This window comes from Schistocerca piceifrons, chromosome 7, assembly GCF_021461385.2.
Source record: "Schistocerca piceifrons isolate TAMUIC-IGC-003096 chromosome 7, iqSchPice1.1, whole genome shotgun sequence".
Taxonomy (NCBI): domain Eukaryota; kingdom Metazoa; phylum Arthropoda; class Insecta; order Orthoptera; family Acrididae; genus Schistocerca; species Schistocerca piceifrons.
Window position 1 is genome coordinate 327986824 of NC_060144.1, and position 19876 is coordinate 328006699.

The window sequence follows — 19876 nt, forward strand, 5'->3', positions numbered from 1 at the left end:
TGATAACTAGGACAATGAACATCCAAGACAGAACCACATAAGAAAAGACGGGAACAGGCGCGCTCTGCTGAGCTCTGATTATCACAGAGTAAAATTCCCTAATCTTCCGGTGCTGCGGACATACATTACCAAGCTGTCTTCTTAACTGCAAGGACACGATCTGGCATACTGGAGGCGATGGCTGGTTGCTTCGTCATCCCGTCGTGGTGATGATAATGTCGCGAGTATAGCCCTAAACAAATTCTCCTGGTCTGGTTGTTCCAGACTAAAGACTTCCTAGCAACACAAATACGCCTCTGAGGGAGACGAAGAAGGCTCGCTACACAAACACTGATGGTACAGTGAGTGATTTTAACAAGAGAAGTCACACAGTAACTCCGATACAGTCAACTTTTGCCAAAAACTGCTCAAGATGGACAACATAGGCCGCTTGTACGCAGAACGCTCAATTGCCAACTGTACTCGGAAAGTTACGTTGAAGTCGAAACTTCAGCAACTTTGTCAAACAGTTACAATTAAATGAAAGTATATTAGACAGCCAACGGAAGGCAGGCTGTCCAGAGCAGCGAGAGCTCTGTCTTGTAACCTAATCCATAGGAAGGCGAGAGCCCACTCTCTCAAGAGCACCTGTACAAGCCGAACACCGAACATTCCCGCCCCCACGACAGTGGCCGTGGTTAAACATTCCAATCAGCAGCTCGAAAACCAGCGGAAAATTCCACTCTATTGCCGACGCACTACTATTCCACCAATGGAGATACTTGGCGCCAATTTCTGCGCCGATTTTGCTACATCACAGGGCTATCCCCTGAGCCAGCCAATCACAGTTATGATTTTGCAGAAAACGCGGGAATTTGCCCACCAAGACTGCCTGGGAACACACGTCATTCCCACGCCTCGCTGGTAGCCCGCCAGAAAGTGTCTTCAGTAAGTTTCTGCGAAGTAACGGAATCTCTAGCCCAGCCACTCCGTCAGACCCCTGTGGGCATGTCCCTCGCGCTCTTATGGCAATGTCGGCATCTGGAAAGCATCCACTCGACTCCCTCACACCCGTCGGCTTAACCCTTTCAAGTTCAGAGGAACTCGCCTGTCACTGGACCACCCGGATGACGAGAGACGCTGCGTGGGAAGTCCGCGTGTGAAGGAATAGCAACTTTTCACTGCATGCAACTAGAGAGGAAAATCGAATTACTCAGAGTAAGACAGAAATATGAGAGGGGGCTCATGCCACCTCTCACGTTCAATGACCTCTCACAAACGGCAGGTGACAGGACTAACTGTGTGTGGGGGGGGGGGTGGGAGGGGGGGACGTGGAAAACAGTGCAGCCCTTGTCATAATGAGGAAACAGAACTGTTTATCTGACGTCCAAAACGGTATGATGATTGGTTTTCGAGCCAAGGGTGGGAGCATTTCGGAAGCGACCAAGTTTGGAAACCTTTTGCATGCTGCCATGTTTAAAGTACACTGTGCGTGGCTAAATGGCGCCATCCCAAAACCGGCGTCGAGGTAACTGGAGTGCACGACGGCTGTAGAGATATGTACTGGCGAATATACGTGCAATTGCTGAGAAACTGACCGCCCAGATGAACCAGTGGGCTACCAACAGTGTCTGCTCAACAACCTTTCAGCGAACTTTGCTGTGTATGGGCCTCCATATCAAGCGCCTGGCTCATGTACCAATGCTGTGAGCTGTTCATCGGGGACGGAGGCAGAAATTTGCATGCCAGTACCGCAACTGGACGTACATTGAGTGGCGACATGCCTTTTCAGATGAATCACGTTTCGTGATCTATCGTATAGAGAGCCGTTGGTGTGTACAGCGTGAAACGTCTGAAAGCGAAGGGTCCAGGCTGGAGAAGAGAGCGTTATGGCCTCGGGAATGTTATTGTGGAATTGCGTAGGTAATCTCGTCATTCTGGAAGGCACAGTAAATCAACCAACGTATGCATCTATACTTAGGGACTATGTCCACCCCTACAAGCGTTTCGTTTTTCCTTGGGATGATAGCATCTACACGCAGGACGACACATCTCGTAGTGTATGTGCGAGGTTCGAGGAGCTCCAGGATGAATATATCGTACTCTCTTGGCCACCAAACTCTTCGGATTAAAACGCAATAGAAATCTGTAGGACCACCTAAACCGGGATTTTCACGCCATGGGTCCTCAACTGAGAAACCTAGCACAGTTGGCTACTTCGCTGGAGATGGTATGGTTTCACATCCCTGTCTATTTCTGCACGTTTCGCAGAAGTCCTTGCTGCAAAAGGTGGTTATTCAGGCTTGTGACCGATGGTCATATTAATGTGACTGGATAATGTAGATTCCAATAACAATCTGAAAATAAGTATAGCCATCTGTAGTTGCAAGAACCATGCTCGCACACACCTTGCATGCGTTTTTATCGAATGTCCTTCCACGCAAAACATGGTGTTTACTTACTTTGAAAATCATAAAACTGGACACTCCAAATCCCATTCCTAAACCATCCAATGCCTCCATCATCTCCAACACAATGATAAACAAATGTGGATGTGCAAAAGCCCTAACTCACCTGTCGTTGAATGTCTCGTCATCTTCATAGCGACTGACCCAACCTGAAAGGCCCTCCCACCTTTAATACCTGCGCTGAACCCCATCCCGCATATTCCCACAGTACAAACCAATCCTTCAGTTATAACGCCCCAACCTCACCATTCCCACCTGATCTCCCGATTGCCCAATACACCTCAACAATTCTCTCCATCTCCTTCTCACAGCGCAAGATGTGTCCTTTTCGTCAAAATATTCCTTAGAAACATCCGCTCTTTCCAGCGTCCTCATTCATTCCAACGAATTTCCATAGCTGCCAAATCCATCTTCCACGTCGACGCCAGAGTCACTACTGCCACGAACAGGCACACTTGTTCAAGTACCTTTCCGCCATAGTTTAAACTAAATACTCCCATCCGCTATGGCTTGTCAATAGAAAATATTGTTCTCTTTCCCACCCATTTAAATGAGAATTCCAACCGCATGCGGAACCAAAATCCCACAAACAGTTTGACACCAAACCTTCAATCATTTCCACCCATTCGCCATACACATTTTCTACACTAAGCAACTGAATAAGTCCTACACGTATAAATTCCTATTCCACAGTTACTAGCAGACTTCATACCATCATCACAATAAAAAGTAAATCAACGCACATCACATATTTCATACTCACTAATTTTTTTGCTATTATAAAGAAAATTTATGCTCTCAATTGTCAATAATTTAATACCGAAAAGATGCTCAACCTTCGATGTGAAGCCACAGTAAAAAGATTTGTTTCCATGAACATTTTCTGTCCTTCAGATAATGGCTCCAAAACTTCATGCAATTTGTGACAAGCTTCCGCAAGTTGCCTTCCGGTGTCTTCTTCGCGACCCACTGTGAGTTCCTCCCTATCCTGTCGCAGTTGTGAATGGTGTGCGGAAAGGAAGAGTATTGTTAAGCCTCCCTATGAATCGAATCTCTCTACTTTCATGCTTTTTTAGCGACTGTGTGTAGGAGGAAGAAATTTGCTGCTAGGAATACATACTCTAGGAATTTTAACAGTGAACGTCTCTGAAGCAAAACGCCAGTCTTGCAGTCACTCGAATTCAATGAACTTTTGGTAGTGCTTACACGTTTATTAGACAAGCCCATGACGTAATGCACTGCTCTCCTTCAGGTATATTTAAATATCCAAGCGTACTCCCCGATTTAAAGTACAGTGGCAACACAACCATACGAAAGGCTGATGTCAGGCATATTTATACGAAGAATCCTCACGAATTGTCCACCCTCGAAGGAAGTAAGCTATTAATTCCTCATTCGACCGATATCGAAATATAGCTCGTCACTCTGGTACCTATGCCAAGTATAACTGATAGAGCAAACAGAGAAGATCCAAAGAAGAGCAGCGAGTGTAATATCCCTCGCCACTTACCAAAAATCAGCTTGCCAAGAACAGATGTAAATGTAGATATATGTCGGTAAACAAAGCAAGGTGGAAGATAGCGCCTATCACGGTAGCATGTAACATGTAGAATCGTAGGACCTGTAACGCATCACTCAAAGATAATAAAGTGAATAAAGTGAAACGTTTGAATGTTAATTGATCGAGGGATGGAACACATCACATTGACGACATCAGGAGCATAATAATGGCATGTTATCATAGATTTCTTATCTTAATGCTAAAATTGAAATCGTGCTGTGTCGACTAAAAAAGTTACATGAAATTTCATATGAAGACAAGCGCGGATAAACGGGCTAACCCTCAAATGTAAAAAAACTTAGAGATAAGTGTTGCAATCTGTTGCTGGGTACGGGAAGTATCAAAGTTAACATTGGTCTCACCCCTAAATATCACATTAGGATATTTAGGGGTGAAACTAGTGTCGAGTTTGATAGTTCCCGTACCCAGCAACAGATGGCAACACTTACCTCTAAGTTTTTTTACATTTCAGGGTTAGCCCGTTTTTCCGTGCGAGTCTTCATATTCTGCTGAAAGTCAGGCGAAGAAGTCGTCGTTGGAGAACGGAGAAGCTTGGTGACTCAGGATCGTGAAAATATTAAAATGCATGCAAGAAATGATTTGCATGATAAAAGCAATGATGACTGGACTTCGTAAAAAGAAAGTCAGACTGCAGGTTAGATTTGGGAAAGACTCAAGTGTACATTCCGCTGCTCTCTGATGGTGTGCGATTAACACGTTACCAAACCGTCCACTTCCATCTGTTTAATTAGCTGGAAAGTATAAATGCTTCTTTCTCTAAGCTTTTATTCGAGAGAGCGAACAACGAGCAAAATACAAATGATGATTCCAGATTAATTCGTACATCAGTTTATAGAAAGCAACTGATTCTTGAATTTTTGCAAAGATATCATATACGCTAGTGATTAATTCTGAGGAAAATGATTATGCCTTTGTCTTTAAACAACGATACGTTATAGATCTTGTGCATTTTTGGACGTCACCTCACACTAATTACTGAATAAAGAGTCGTTCAGCGTCACTATATTCTGCCACTCAGTTCGACAGTGGCCGTTGTTGCGGCCACATGTAGTAAGCGTTGCTTCACGCAGTGGAGAATGGTGAAACAGAGGCACGCTGGCGACCGAGGCATTGCGAAGTAGGCAGGCACAGATAGCCTGGCTGACAGCAGCAGTCTACCAACAGACTGACGCAAGGACGCACACAGACCAAGCGCTGAGCGAGGCCTGGAGAGTGCTGAGTAAGGACAGTGAGGCGAGCACGATAAGCTGTGCTGCAATATACTGTGGGAGTAATAACAAAAAGCTTCCACCGAGGGTAAAAAAAGTCCTCCTGCTGCATATAAATAGTGGAGCGCAGGCATCAACAGACAGAAGCCATTAGGAAGCAGTTTGGATCTGAGGACAGACGTGGTCCGTGTCCGAATGTTCAATCTTCGTAGGTGACGATTCCGGAAGTCTGTTCCAGCTCGCAGGAGTCATCCATTCGCCGCTAGATGTCAGCTTCAGCTCTGGAGGTCGGCCCGAGTTCGGCCGGCACCATGGTTGACTAACTACAGCGAGAACTTCCAGCAGTACCGGCCGCAGCGTGGTCTTGGTCTCAGGTGCCGCTGGGGACTGACGGCCGGACTCCACGGCAACCCGGCCCCATGGCGCGTGGTCCGTCCATGACGGAAACTCGCGGACATCGCGGCTGACGGTTTCCCAGCCGCCGGTGCTGCAGGCGTCGGCAGCTGACTTCACGGCGATGCGGCTCCGTGGGCGTGCCCGTACTGGGGCGTCGAGCGGCGACGAGTTCATCTCAACCACAGGGCATCCTGGCTTCAGTAGAGCACTGGTGGCCCGAGGCTCCCGAGTGCGATCAGCGGTGGGGGCTGGGCAGCGACGACGAGGGAGAAATTGTAAAGAAAGTTAAATAAATAATTGTAAAACTCCATGCCGTTTCAGTATTTGGCGCAGCCGCTGTGTCTGCTGCTAACAAGTGGTGCAGAAGTCGTAACACCTTGTTCTAGTGCACATCGCAGTCTGAGACGTCTTTAACTCATGAGCAATGGAAGCCATCACAATGTTATGCGTGCCAAGAGGCCAGCCCGCAAGTAAGAGTGGTGTCGGTCCGTCGTAGCAGAAATGTCTGCACTATCTGCAGTGCCGTAGCGTCGAACGGAGGAAGTTATTCGTGCAGTTACGGGATGGAGTTCATGCAGCGCTACGGCCACTTACTGTGCGCCACTGCTCGATCATCAAAGCGCACCATCTATTAATCTAGAATCCAATGGAAATGCAGATCCATTCAGGCTGAGGTAGCTTAAATTTCCACTACTGTCATCCAGATTTAGGTTTTCCATGGTTATCTATACCACTTAAGATAATTACTGGGTCAGTTCCTTGGGAAAGACAATGCTGTTTTCCTTCCCTAGTCACTCTGTATTCCATACCAAATAACCTAGTCGTCGACTGGACGTTAAAGCTTAATCGTCCTTACTTTGTTTTAGGTCCATTGGCGCGATTGGCCAATTTCGGATTTACAGGCCATTATCAAGGACTGTAGGTGCTAACATCTCGTAATATAGTTGATTATTTAGCACATATTATGAGATGTTGGCACCTGTAAGCCCGATATGGCCAACAGTGCAAAATTACTGAAAGGGTCCTATAGTCCCCTTTCATTATCATTTTATTTGCCTTCCAATGCGCTTTGCATCCTACAGAACAATTCGGGTGTTTTCGTAGCTAAATTTCGTACCAGAGAGGACTGAGCTATGATTCAATCCACCCGTAGCCTTGTAAGACGTATGCGTTGCCGGCGATGGGCGAGGCACAGGAGAGTCTCTGACCAGAGAGCAGTATGTAGTTAGTTGTTGCTTGTCGCTAGTCTGCGTGAGTCGGCAGTAGTCGGCAGTTGTGTGCGCGTGTCGGCGCGTGTCGGGAGTCTGCTCTGGTCGAAACTCTGGAGGATGAGTATTATTGTAGAAGGTAAAGAAGCAGCCTTGCGCATATCTAGTAATGTATATTAACTGTCATCAATTTCTTTAAAAAATGCCCCAATAATAATTTTTATAATATAAAGTAATTTTTTTAAAAAAAGCATTCATTTCAATTTATAGATTTTATCCAATGAATAATTATTCCTTTCACGAATTACAAAGCATAGGCCAGCATTGCACGGAGCTGTGCCAAAACTTTTTTATGTAAAAGCAGATATATTCGCAGTTTTTATTGAGGAAAGAATTTTTGCTTTTTTATTCAGAATACAGGGCCGAGACGCAGCGCTGCTGTCGTCATAAAATTTACCAGGTTACTGAATTTTTTATTATTTTGGTGTTTAGGAATTTTTCTGTTTCGAACTTAACATTAAATGAGAAAAGAATTTTGTGGGAACATTAAATGTGAATGCATTTCTGCACAGAGATTATAAATGGGAGCCAATTTTGTTCAGAGGTTACAATATTTAAAATTCATTTAATTATTATTTCCGAAGGGAGGTTACACTTGGTTCATATTTTAATTTTAAATATTTCTGTGGGGAGGTTACACTTGGCGACATCCGGCCAGGATCGTATTTCTTTGTGAATCTTCTGAGAAGTAGTCATATATCTGCTCTTATTTACTTAAACGTAGTTTGCATCTGGTGCAACGCATTTACTAATTTGTCACTATTGCTTTCACAGATCATCGGCAATTTGTTGCTCTCTGTTGTAATTGTGTTTGTTGCATTTTTGTATTGTCCTTGTTTCATTTGTGCTTAATTTTGATTTGTGAAAAATGCCGCGAAAAACTGTTAACAGTACATCGCGATGTGCAATGAGTGAAATAGCCGACTCTAATAATTTGACCGATAATATTTGCGACACTCAGTGTAATGATGACAATCCTCCATTTATAGACAATCAGTGCGTACCGACCACTAGTAATGATTTTGATCCTAACGATGAACAAATAAATTCAATTGTGTCCTCTGTTAATTTAACGACAATTGATGACGCGGGACGTTCTGTTACAATGAACGCTGCCCAGTTTAACACACCCAGTTTGCAAAATTTACGTAATGGAAAGATGAATTTTTCTAACGAAAACGAACAGTGTAATCAGAATACGTCAGATTTATTTAGTTCCGGTGTAGTAACCAACAGTGCACATTTGATTAACAAACATTTTCAAAAGTCACAGAATAACCAAATGGTTACACAAAGCAAATACACCATCACACAGTACAGAGAATAGAGTAGGTAATATTGGCTTGGATCAAGTTATGGCATTAATACTACAAATCAATGAAAATTTCAAACAGTGGAATGAAAAACTATGCAACAATTATAAACAACTTAATGAATCGTGCAAACAACTCAATGAAAAATATGACAGGTCGATCAAACAATTTAATGAAAGTTTCAAACTGTCGAATGAAAAACACGACAACCTTAACAAACAGCCAAACAACTTAGTGAACAGATTACAGCTGTTACCGTGCAACGTCATGATACTAAAGAACAATTACGTGACGAAATTAAGGCTTGTGCTAGTAACAGTAGTGAAGAAATTAGATCTGTTGCACAAGAATTAGGTAATAGACATGCAGGCACAACAGAATCACTTAGAGATGAAATTAATGCAGTCACTGAACAATGTTCAGAAAACGCAACACAGATACGCGACGAGTTTAATTTAAAGTCGTCAGAACTTTCACACACTCTGGATACGGAAGTCGATAAGAAATTTGAACAACAGATCAGCAAATTGACGAACGTATTAAAGTGACAGAAATGAAAAATGTTTCAGTCACTAACACGTCACAGCATACGGCACATTCCGAACATTTATCAGACTCACACAGCCAGTATAACCTAAATAATTTACAGAGACTACGTGACTTAGAATCCGAAAAGACACAGACAAACAGATTCTTATGCAATCCTGAACCTGTTCACACATTCAGAGACGATAACGTTGATTATAAGTAATTTTTATCCGTAAAAAAATCTAAGGTATTTAAAAATGACAGAGCACAGGTACACGCTTTGAACTGGATACGTCGATTTATTTTTGTACTTTCACCGCCATGGCCTGTAATGCAGAAACTAGAATTAGCCTGGATACAGCAATTTGCTTTTGAATTTTCACCGGCTTTGCCTGTAATGCAGAAGCTAAAATTTATTTGTAGCGCGTAAATGACCTCAGGGGATTCATTACGCTTCGATGAATATGTGCCGTAGCGTGCACAGGGCCCCGAGCCGTAGTAGTGCTGTTTCATCTTTAGTTTTCTGAACTGCTGCCTTCTCTTCTACTATCCTTTATATCTATTGAAACAGCTCTTCAACTATCGATCTATCTAATTATGAATGAGTAAAGAAAACCTGATATGACAAGTTTTATCGAAAGTGACAGTTTTTATTAGACACTCCAGAAATGACAACCACGAGAACTATAATATCAGACAAAATTTTAATTATCAGTATCGTCAAAATTATCAGCAACAGGAACCACATTTTGGTAACAATAGACGTTTTTCACCGCAACAGCATGAAAGCCAATCGGTTAGCATACCTAACCAACAATGTAATGTACAAGGTCAACCAAGCTTTAATGTTGTGCCGCCTGCACGTATAGCGTCAGCTCCAACAAATAGAAACGCACAGTAACAAGGAAATCAGTACGTACAGAAAACACACTATTTCAATTCCTATCGCAATGCACCGTACAGAAATGACTATCATGACAGACGTAAAAGTAATGAGCACAATTTTCAGCGTACGTTTAATAACAGTCGGTCTTATCAGCAACAGAATCATCCGCAACAACAGATTATCATGAATGAACCAGACAGTAGATATCATCCCGAACGTAATACGTCAGGAAGAAATAACAGAACAGTACAAATAGTGGAAATGCCACAGCATCCTCCCGAAAATAATAGTACATCAGATAGAATTTGACTAGATACAGTACAGATTGCATCTTCCAGCAACGTAAGCGATACTTTTGACACAGAGAATCATGTTGACGAAAATGTTATTACTTTTGACGACATCCGAGACACTCTTTTGCAGGAAAGACCAGTTGTTCAAAAAACCATTTCACACCCTGTCATCGAAGTAAAAATTGGATCATCCAAATTTTTAGCAGTAATCGATTCTGGAGCACCTATGTCAGTCATAAATGAGGAAACTTTCAACGAATGTAACAAAGAGAATACCTATCCTACGTTACCATTAGGCAAAACGAAAGTAAAAGGAGCAGTATCTAGTAAAGGAGTAGATGTAAAATTACAGACACATTTATCATTTTGTATTGCAGGTCATACATTTCACTCAAATTTTTGGATTGTTCCCTTATTGACGACAGACGTTATTTTAGGTACGAATTTTCTGGTACAACGATGCAATTATTGACTTTCAAAACTCCTATTTAATGTTAAAGGATGAAAATGTACAACTGGCTTTAGAATTTCAGCACTCTTTATCTGCAGAAGAACAAACAATTAATCGTACAGAGGTCATTTCCGCATCACGTAACATACACTGTCATTCCACATTGTTAACAGATACGTACGTACACAACTACAATAATCCAGACGAAGCCGACTATGACGTTATACAGATGATTTCTGATAAAGTTAAACACAGCAGTGCAAATACACTCGACGAACGCACACAACTACGCAAAATTCTTTTACAGCAAGCTCCAGTTCTTGACACCGTTCCTGGTACTATGTCCGGTTTTATGTGTGAATTTCAGGTTAAACAGCACGACACATTTAAAGCCAAACATTATCCCATTCCGTATATTCACAGAGAACAAGTTAAGAAAGAATTGCAAGCTATGCTTGACCAAGGAATTATTGAACCGGCAGTTAGTCCGTACATAAACCCGCTCCATATTGTTAAGAAAAAGGATGGTTCACTTCGCCTCGTACTTGATTCGCGGCACATCAATGACATTATTATTAATGAAACGGATCGCCCACAGACACTAGAAGAACTTCTACAGAAATTTCATGGTACTGCTATTTATTCCACATTAGATTTGAAATCGGGATTTTGGCAAATTCAACTCCATCCGGACTGCAGAAAGTACACGGCTTTTCTTTGTTTTGGTGACTGCTATCAATTTTGTAAATTACCGTTCGGTTTAACTATTTCTTCAGCAGCATTTATTCGCGGTTTGAATACATTACTTCCGACAGAACTTAAAGACAGAATCACAACGTATGTAGACGACATTCTTATTGCAGAAGCTAACTGGTCTGAACACAATCTGATTCTTGAACAACTGTTACGAACTTTTCGTGCAAAAGGACTCACAGTTAATCTCAGTAAATCGCACTTTGGCAAAACTTCTATAAAACTTCTTGGACACGTAATTTCAGCAGTAGGCATTGCGACTGACCCGGAAAAACTTCAAGCTTTATGTGACATTACTGTTCCTACGACAAAGAAACAACTACGCAGCTTTTTGGGTTTAATTAACTTTTTTCGTAAATTTATTCATTACTCTGCTTTAGACACCCCTAGATTATGTCAATTGACAGGTAAAAACACTATTTGGTCCTGGGATAAGCAAGCACATTCTGAATTTGTGAACCTGAAAGAAGCTTTGTTGAATGCACCACTTTTATCACATCCAGATCTTACTAGAAATTTTTCCATTGCCACCGACAGGTCTAACACCGCTTTAGGCGTACACATTTTTCAGGAAATTGAAGAAGATGGCACTACAGTAATTAAAAACATCGCCTTTGCGAGTCGCATTCTGTCACCTGCTGAACGCAATTACTCTGTTACAGAACTTGAAACATTATGTGTTGTATGGGCATTTACGAGATTTCGGCATTTTCTTTATGGAAGACATACGACAGTTTACACAGATCATAGAGCGATACAGTTTTTACTTTCCGCTAAATTTACACACGACAGATTAAGCAGATGGAAACTTTATTTATAAGAATTTAATTTTACAATTGTTCACATTCCCGGTACACAAAATATTGTAACAGACGCACTATCCCGTTCTCTCAGCAACAATCAGCAAGACATCGCAACCAACTTCTGCAAAGCAAATTTCAGCGCCATGTACATTCAACAAGTTGCATTTGAGAATTTCATTTCATCGTCATTGCAAGACATAGCACAAGAGCAGAGTAAAGACAACATATGGAAAGAAATTAAACACCTTTGGCAAGATAGGAATAATGTTACCATTAGAAACCATTACACTGTACGCAATAATATTCTGTTTCGCCACTCTCACCCTGACAGCAAAAATTGGTTATAATGCATTCCTGACGAACTTGTTAACAAATTAATCTGGTATACTCATTTAAGTTACGCACATTACGGAGCCAGAAAATGTTTTCTTATACTGAGACAGAACTGTTATTTTACCAACATGGAGAAACGTATTCGACGAGTTTTAGCGTCATGTAAAATCTGCCAGAAAGCTAAGTCAGATACGACTTCACATATTCCTCCATTACATCCCATTGTACCTGTTAAATTAAGACACATGGCCGCTGTAGACATTTTTGGTCCGATTCCCAGAACTAATAGAGGTTTTTACTACATCTTTGTCGCTGTTGAACTCACTTCAAAATTTGTTACCTTCACTCCGCTACGCAAAGCTACTGCTAAAACTGTTTCGAAAGCATTTGCAAAACATTTTCTATTTCATGTAGGGCATGTATTGAAAGTAATTTCCGACAATGGACCACAGTTTCGATCTGCTATATGGATACATATGTTACGAGCAAGAAACATTTCTCCGATCTATATATATCCAGGTACCATGCCTCTTCGAACCCTTGTGAACGATTAATGAAAGAAATTGGAAAACTGTGTAGAATATACTGCCATAAAAACATATTGATTGGGACACACACATACTCCCATTCCAATATGTAATTAATTCCATACCAAATGAATCTACTATGCTATCTCCGACTGTTATACTGAAAAATGTTGAACCATCTAACAAAATTAAAGAATTAGTAACCTTTCCTACATCTCGTCGACTACGACACCATGAAATAATTGACATTGCACTGAACAACATCAAACGTGCCGCAGAGCGCCGGGGAAGACAGCAAAAACAGGTTTGTACACGCTGTGACTTTCACATTGGACAGAAGATATTAGTACGTACGCACTATCTATCCAACAGAGGCCTTTCTTGTCGTAACACATCAGATCGTGCACATTTTTCCAGATGAACTTACGCACTTTATGACCACTTATGCAATTATATTTATGTGACTACTTACTGATGATTATCGTATTTTTTCTTGGCAAGTGCCCGGCAAGGTAAGGTTAGCAGGTCGCTTTTCTTGTCGTTACACATCAGACAGTGCACATTTTCCCAGATGAACTTACACTTTTTATGACCACTTATGCAATTATATTTATGTGACTACTTACTGATGATTATCGTATTTTTTCTTGGCAAATGCCCGGCAAGGTAAGGTTAGCAGGTCGCTTTTCTTGTCGTTACACATCAGACATTGCACATTTTCCCAGATGAACTTACACTTCTTATGACCACTTATGCAATTATATTTATGTGACTACTTACTGATGATTATCGTATTTTTTCTTGGCAAATGCCCGGCAAGGTAAGGTTAGCAGGTCGCTTTTCTTGTCGTTACACATCAGATCGTGCACATTTTCCATTTTTCATGTATGTATGATTGTTTTCATGTTTTGTTTGTATGCATTATGAAATATATAAGATGTAACAAACACTAGTTGACTTTGACATTTTGCCTTATAATAGCTCAACATCGTGACTATTTTACATTTTTTTTTTTTTTTTTTGCTGCTACATTATGATATTCTGTGTACATTTTTTGCATCTGAACACTATGTTTTTGACATTTTACGTTTTCTGTCATGCTATGCTGTATGCTTAATTATATCACTAGAACCAGCTTTTATTTAATGGGCATATGATTTAAATGCAAGACATTAATCATTGTTTATCATTTTCAGAAAGAAATAAAGTGTAAAAGAAATAAATTAAACAGAAATGGGAATTTCACCTTCGGAATGAACGAAAGAAGATGCAATACCTCGTCACGAAGAGTAAATGGATCAGAATTAACAAGCATTAACAAGAATATACTATACACATCGTATGATAGCAGTCTTAACTAATTTTTTCTTTCAGAATACGAGGCGATTGATGCAGACTGTCAGACAGAACTACACATCTTAGTTTTAGTGATGAAATATGCTAGAAATAAGGAACTCTATACTATGAATAGTTGTATAATTAATAATGAAGTGACTTTTTTGCAGATGATAATGAATGATGATGAATAGTGATGAAGAATATGCTACTATGGATAATGAAGTTTTTCTTTGCAGGTGATGATAGTGATGATAATGAAGTTTTTCTTTGCAGATGAAGTTTATATATTTACTGTTAGTTAAGAAATGATATATAGTTATTTAAGTATTTGTTGCAGTTCGTTTTGACAGTATGTCTTATGTCGCATGGTATGATGACTGAGGGTTTTGGAAAGGACAGCTAGAGAACATATATATTTAATACACATTTCATTACCTGTTAATTCGAAGTTCACTACTTTCCAGCATAATATGCGTTTCTTCTTTCAGTTTAATAATCCATTTTGTATATTTTGCAGGAGAAATTAATCATGAAATTAATGTGCTATAAGCAGTTGGTCATTACACCTGTATCATTCATGAATGTGATTACATATACTCAATTTGTTTCATAACCTTGCTACAGCTGACTCATGACGAATGATGTTACCCATCTTCATTTGCAGCAATAAGTCAAAAACAAATATTGTTATCCCCCAGCAATTAATTATCGATCCCAACGCAATGCATTGCTAGCACAAAAAAAATGTATTACCAGTTCCAAATAATGATACCAATATAAAAGAGTTATGAGTAATACTGAATAATTTTTTTTCCAACCACAGACTTTGAGTAATAGGTACAGAGTGTTACATTTTAAATATTTGATATGTCACTTGAATGATGAAAAATGTTTTGTAATATTCAATACTTGCTGACCAATGAATGCCAATGTTTCTTATATTTTAAATTTGTATTATGTCACTTTCATGCTATATATATGAATACCAGTAGCTTGATGCTACACTCATTAACTCCTGTTTTGAATGATGACTTCTGATGATTTGTAACTGACCAATGAGTGCCAATAATTATTTTAAATATGTCATATGTCACTTGAATGATGAAAAATGTTTTGTAATATTCAATACTTGCTGACCAACGAATGCCACTGTTTCTTATATTTTTGTATTATGTCACTTTCATGCTGTATATATGAATACCAGTAGCTTGATGCTACACTCTTTAACTCCTGTTTTGAATGATGACTTCTGATTCTTTAAAACTGGTCAATGAGTGCCAATGTTCTCTGTAAAAAAAAATGACTTATGAACATTATTGTGTAATACTTCATACATGGTACAGAAATGTTCAATAACTGGGCGATGAGTGCCACAAATTACTCAAATTAGTTGTTAGACTAGTGTAATTCTCAATGAAGATTAGCATGTGACTTAATGTCCTTCACCTTGTGACCTAATTACCAGAAATTACTGTAATATCCGTTTGTCCTGTCTATCCTCATGCTCATGGAGCACTATATTTGGTTTCTGCACTAATTCTACATTGGTGTACCTTACAAGAACGTGGTGTTGACACGACAAGCTGTCCACCACCTTGAGCGATGGAGATGTTATTATGGTCCCACTGTTTGGTGTACCTAATGTGCTACCAAAATGATAACATGGAATATTACTACGACATTTCAGTGTCTTGGCTACACTGATTAATGCTTCAGGGAAAACAACTTCAGATTGTCTCACTTGGTGTTGTGCTTCTGTAGAAAGTTATGGACTTTCAGTGCAGCTGCGTGCAACCTAATGTGCTACAACCATGATGCAATCCTTCCCTTTCCTATCCTAGTTCTTGTAAAAAAAAAAAAAAAAAAAAAAAAACTACAGTGCGTGTGCACTTTTTGTCATTTGTTAATATGATTTGTACTCATTGCGTATACATTTTGTGATTTGCTGATATATTCTGAACTACAGTGCGTGTGCACTTTATGTCATTTATTAATATAATTTGTATTCATTGCGCATTCATTTTGTGATTTCCTGATATGTTCTGAACTACAGTGCGTGTGCACGTTATGTCATTTGTTAATATGATTTGTACTCATTGCGTATACTTTTTGTGATTTCCTGATATGTTCTGTACTACAGTGCGTGTGCACTTTATGCCATTTGTTAATATATTTTGTACTCATTGTGTATACATTTTGTCATTGCTTGATATGTTCTGTACTCAGTGCATGTGCACTACATTTTATTTCATGTTCTGCACTTATATATATGTATATATTCTATGATTGTAAACTTAGTTAATTAAGAAAAATTTGTTGCTCATGGCAAGTCCAATTGACTCACCATCGCTGCCAAATTTTTGCCCCCCCCCCCCCCCCCCCCCCAGTGGAGGGTTATGTAAGACGTATGCGTTGCCGGCGATGGGCGAGGCACGGGAGAGTCTCTGACCAGAGAGCAGTATGTAGTTAGTTGTTGCTTGTCGCTAGTCTGCGTGAGTCGGCAGTAGTCGGCAGTTGTGTGCGCGTGTCGGCGCGTGTCGGGAATCTGCTCTGATCGAAACTCTGGAGGATGAGTATTATTGTAGAAGGTAAAGAAGCAGCCTTGCGCATATGTAGTAATGTATATTAACTGTCATCAATTTCTTTAAAAAATGCCCCAATAATAATTTTTATAATATAAAGTAATTTTTTTTAAAAAAGCATTCATTTCAATTTAAAGATTTTATCCAATGAATAATTATTCCTTTCACGAATTACAAAGCATAGGCCAGCATTGCACGGAGCTGTGCCAAAACTTTTGTATGTAAGACCAGATATATTCGCAGTTTTTATTGAGGTAAGAATTTTTGCTTTTTTATTCAGAATACAGGGCCGAGACGCAGCGCTGCTGTCGTCATAAAATTTACCAGGTTACTGAATTTTTTATTATTTTGGTGTTTAGGAATTTTTCTGTTTCGAACTTAACATTAAATGAGAAAAGAATTTTGTGGGAACATTAAATATGAATGCATTTCTGCACAGAGATTATAAATGGGAGCCAATTTTGTTCAGAGGTTACAATATTTAAAATTCATTTAGTTATTATTTCCGAAGGGAGGTTACACTTGGTTCATATTTTAATTTTAAATATTTCTGTGGGGAGGTTACAGCCTATTTCTTTCTATGATTTGCAAGCATCAAATGGCTGTTATGTTGGTTCTTTTCAGACTTGCAAATGCGTCTATAACGCCATTATAAGGTCTCCATGTTTTCAAATGTAACGCAACTCACGACTATGATTCCATAAAATGTTTTCTCCTCCTTCTCCTAGTCCAAAACTCTCTGGCCTGCGTGAGTGAATGAATGTGGGTGTGTTTTATTTTGCTGTACGGTGGTTTCGTCGGCTGCAGAGAATCAGCGGTTGTCTTACAGAATGGCCAACCCTTGTAGTTTTCAGGTAGGCAAAGAGGTTTGTTCCCTCGGTGTGTAAGTTACAGATGTTAGTTTGGTGGCAGAAGCGTCATCTCTGGGTTTTCCTGGCCACGGGGTAGTGTGGGAGAGGTTTTAGTGTGAGATGGGCAGTCTGCTTCCGGCTCTCCGAGTGTCTGCAGCCGAGGTCTCTTCGAAGAAGGGTGAGTTGATTTAACCGCGTGGCGCTTTGTCTCGTAGCTAGAGGGGAGATTTTTGTAATTCAGTCTCACTGAACTTGCACCTTGTGCAGCTTTTGGCCTCGCATTTTGTCTCTTGAAAATTGTTTTGCTAGGTCGCAGCAAGTAATGCAAGGCTTTTGCAGACTTTCAGTTTCATTCCTAATGCACATTTTGGTACGTAAGAAGAACGTAGCACAAAGGTTTAGCATATGTTGAAGCGATCTCACGTAAGAAGTGCACCCTCGTTTCAGTGTGAATGTTTGTGTGTCTACGACTCCGTGTGTACACATTCTAATCTTTCCCGAATCTTGATAATTTTCGCCTCTTTGTGAATTTTCTTTGTTTCATTACTATATGTTCGATGGAAACCATCCGCGTGGGTTAATATTAGAATTTGTTGGCCCTCTGCCATTACCCTTTGTCTATTCAAATCTGCTCTCTGTAAAACGTTATTTATTCGCAGTTGGGTGGTTTAATGTTGCTAAACTTTGGCCGCGGTACGTAGAAACTGTATCTCCGTTAACCATGTGGCCACACGAATTAACTGTGAGCCTAACTTTAATGTGGCCCCCTGTCTCTGTCCTAGAGTTTACTTTATTCTCTGATTTTGGAATATTAAATATATCATGTTCGGATTATTCAATTGTATTTATGATTTCATGTTAAGCACGTAAGCTTGGAAGTGTGGCCCTCGTTGAGGCGGTTTCTCCAAATCGAGGTTCAACTTTAAATGCAACCGTGATATTCAGATTTACTCTTTTATTTAATCATTTCTCAACACAGCGGAACAAACCTCGTAGCTTCGCTGCATGTTGGAGTTTGGGCCGTCCTTGCTGTGTCTTTGAGCGAATGTGGGTCTCAAAGCGAGTTTTAAACCTTTTCCGACCCCCTCTAATTACGACTGCGATTCTAAATTAAGAGATTCTATTGCGAACGTATAGTGTTTCACACGCAATCGTACGTAGATATCAGGCAACAGCAGTTATATAGATGTTTTATATGAATGTCGTAAAAAATAAATAATTTTGTTTCAAGTCTTATCCAGTGTACCGACGTTACGTCTCCTTTACCTACGCCATTTACCTTCTAGTTTCCTTGTTAGCCCATCCATAGCGTTTCAATGCGCACAGGTCCAATAATTAGTGTTCCCTTTCTATTTAAAACAAATTATTAGAATAGATGTTGTTTTCAGGAATGTTGCTGCAAGCTTCTCTTATTCACAGTGTTCACACACTTTTTACTTTAGGTTAATGTTTGATCATGTGAACAATCCCTGGAGCATATTAATAATCATATCCCATTTTATATGAGTGATATTATTCATGAGATTTTTCTTATGACTAAACTAATTGATTTTCGAGCTAAGTCGAACCTCTTGTTTGTCGTGTGGCAAGAGTTGGTGGCGACCCAATCTCTTACTTTGATTTTAATGTCAGATAGCATTTCAATTTACGTGTGGCTCTTTTAGGCATCAGGATATAGCTCAGTGCTCCGCTTATTTCATAAACGCCACTTAAGTGCACGTCAGTTACATTATATAAAGTAAATGCGTGTAAACAACAGACAAGGTGGGGCTATTACAATGTCATTCAACAAATATGCTGCTCTGGTGCTCCCCCCTCCCCCTCCCATGAAGAAAATGATCGAATCTGAATTTTCGTTTTACTTTCCCCTTAGGTCGAAGCATCGTCATTGACTGAGCCTGGCGTCCCACGAAATCATCAGACATAAATGTAAGTTTGGGAGCGCCCCGAGGTTGTTACAAATGACCATCACTGTACAAATTATTAAACGGATAACGTTGAAAACTCCATCAGACTATACGGGAATGATGTTGCTGTATATAGGGAAGTCAGGACGAAATTCAAGAAGACGTACATTGACTGTTGACCCTCAACGGCATTAAATGTTACGCATTGTGCATGAATAGACGGAGAGAGCCATTTCAGTTTCATTATGCAGTGACAACCTAAATGTATGAGTGCTACCATCACAAAAGATTTTGTAAAATTAGATACCGGAAAAACGCTACGAAAACGAAATTCACAGGCTAGAAAGAGCACTTACAAATCCCTCTGTCGACCAATTCTTAAGTGTTGCTTGTCACTCTGGAAAGGTTGC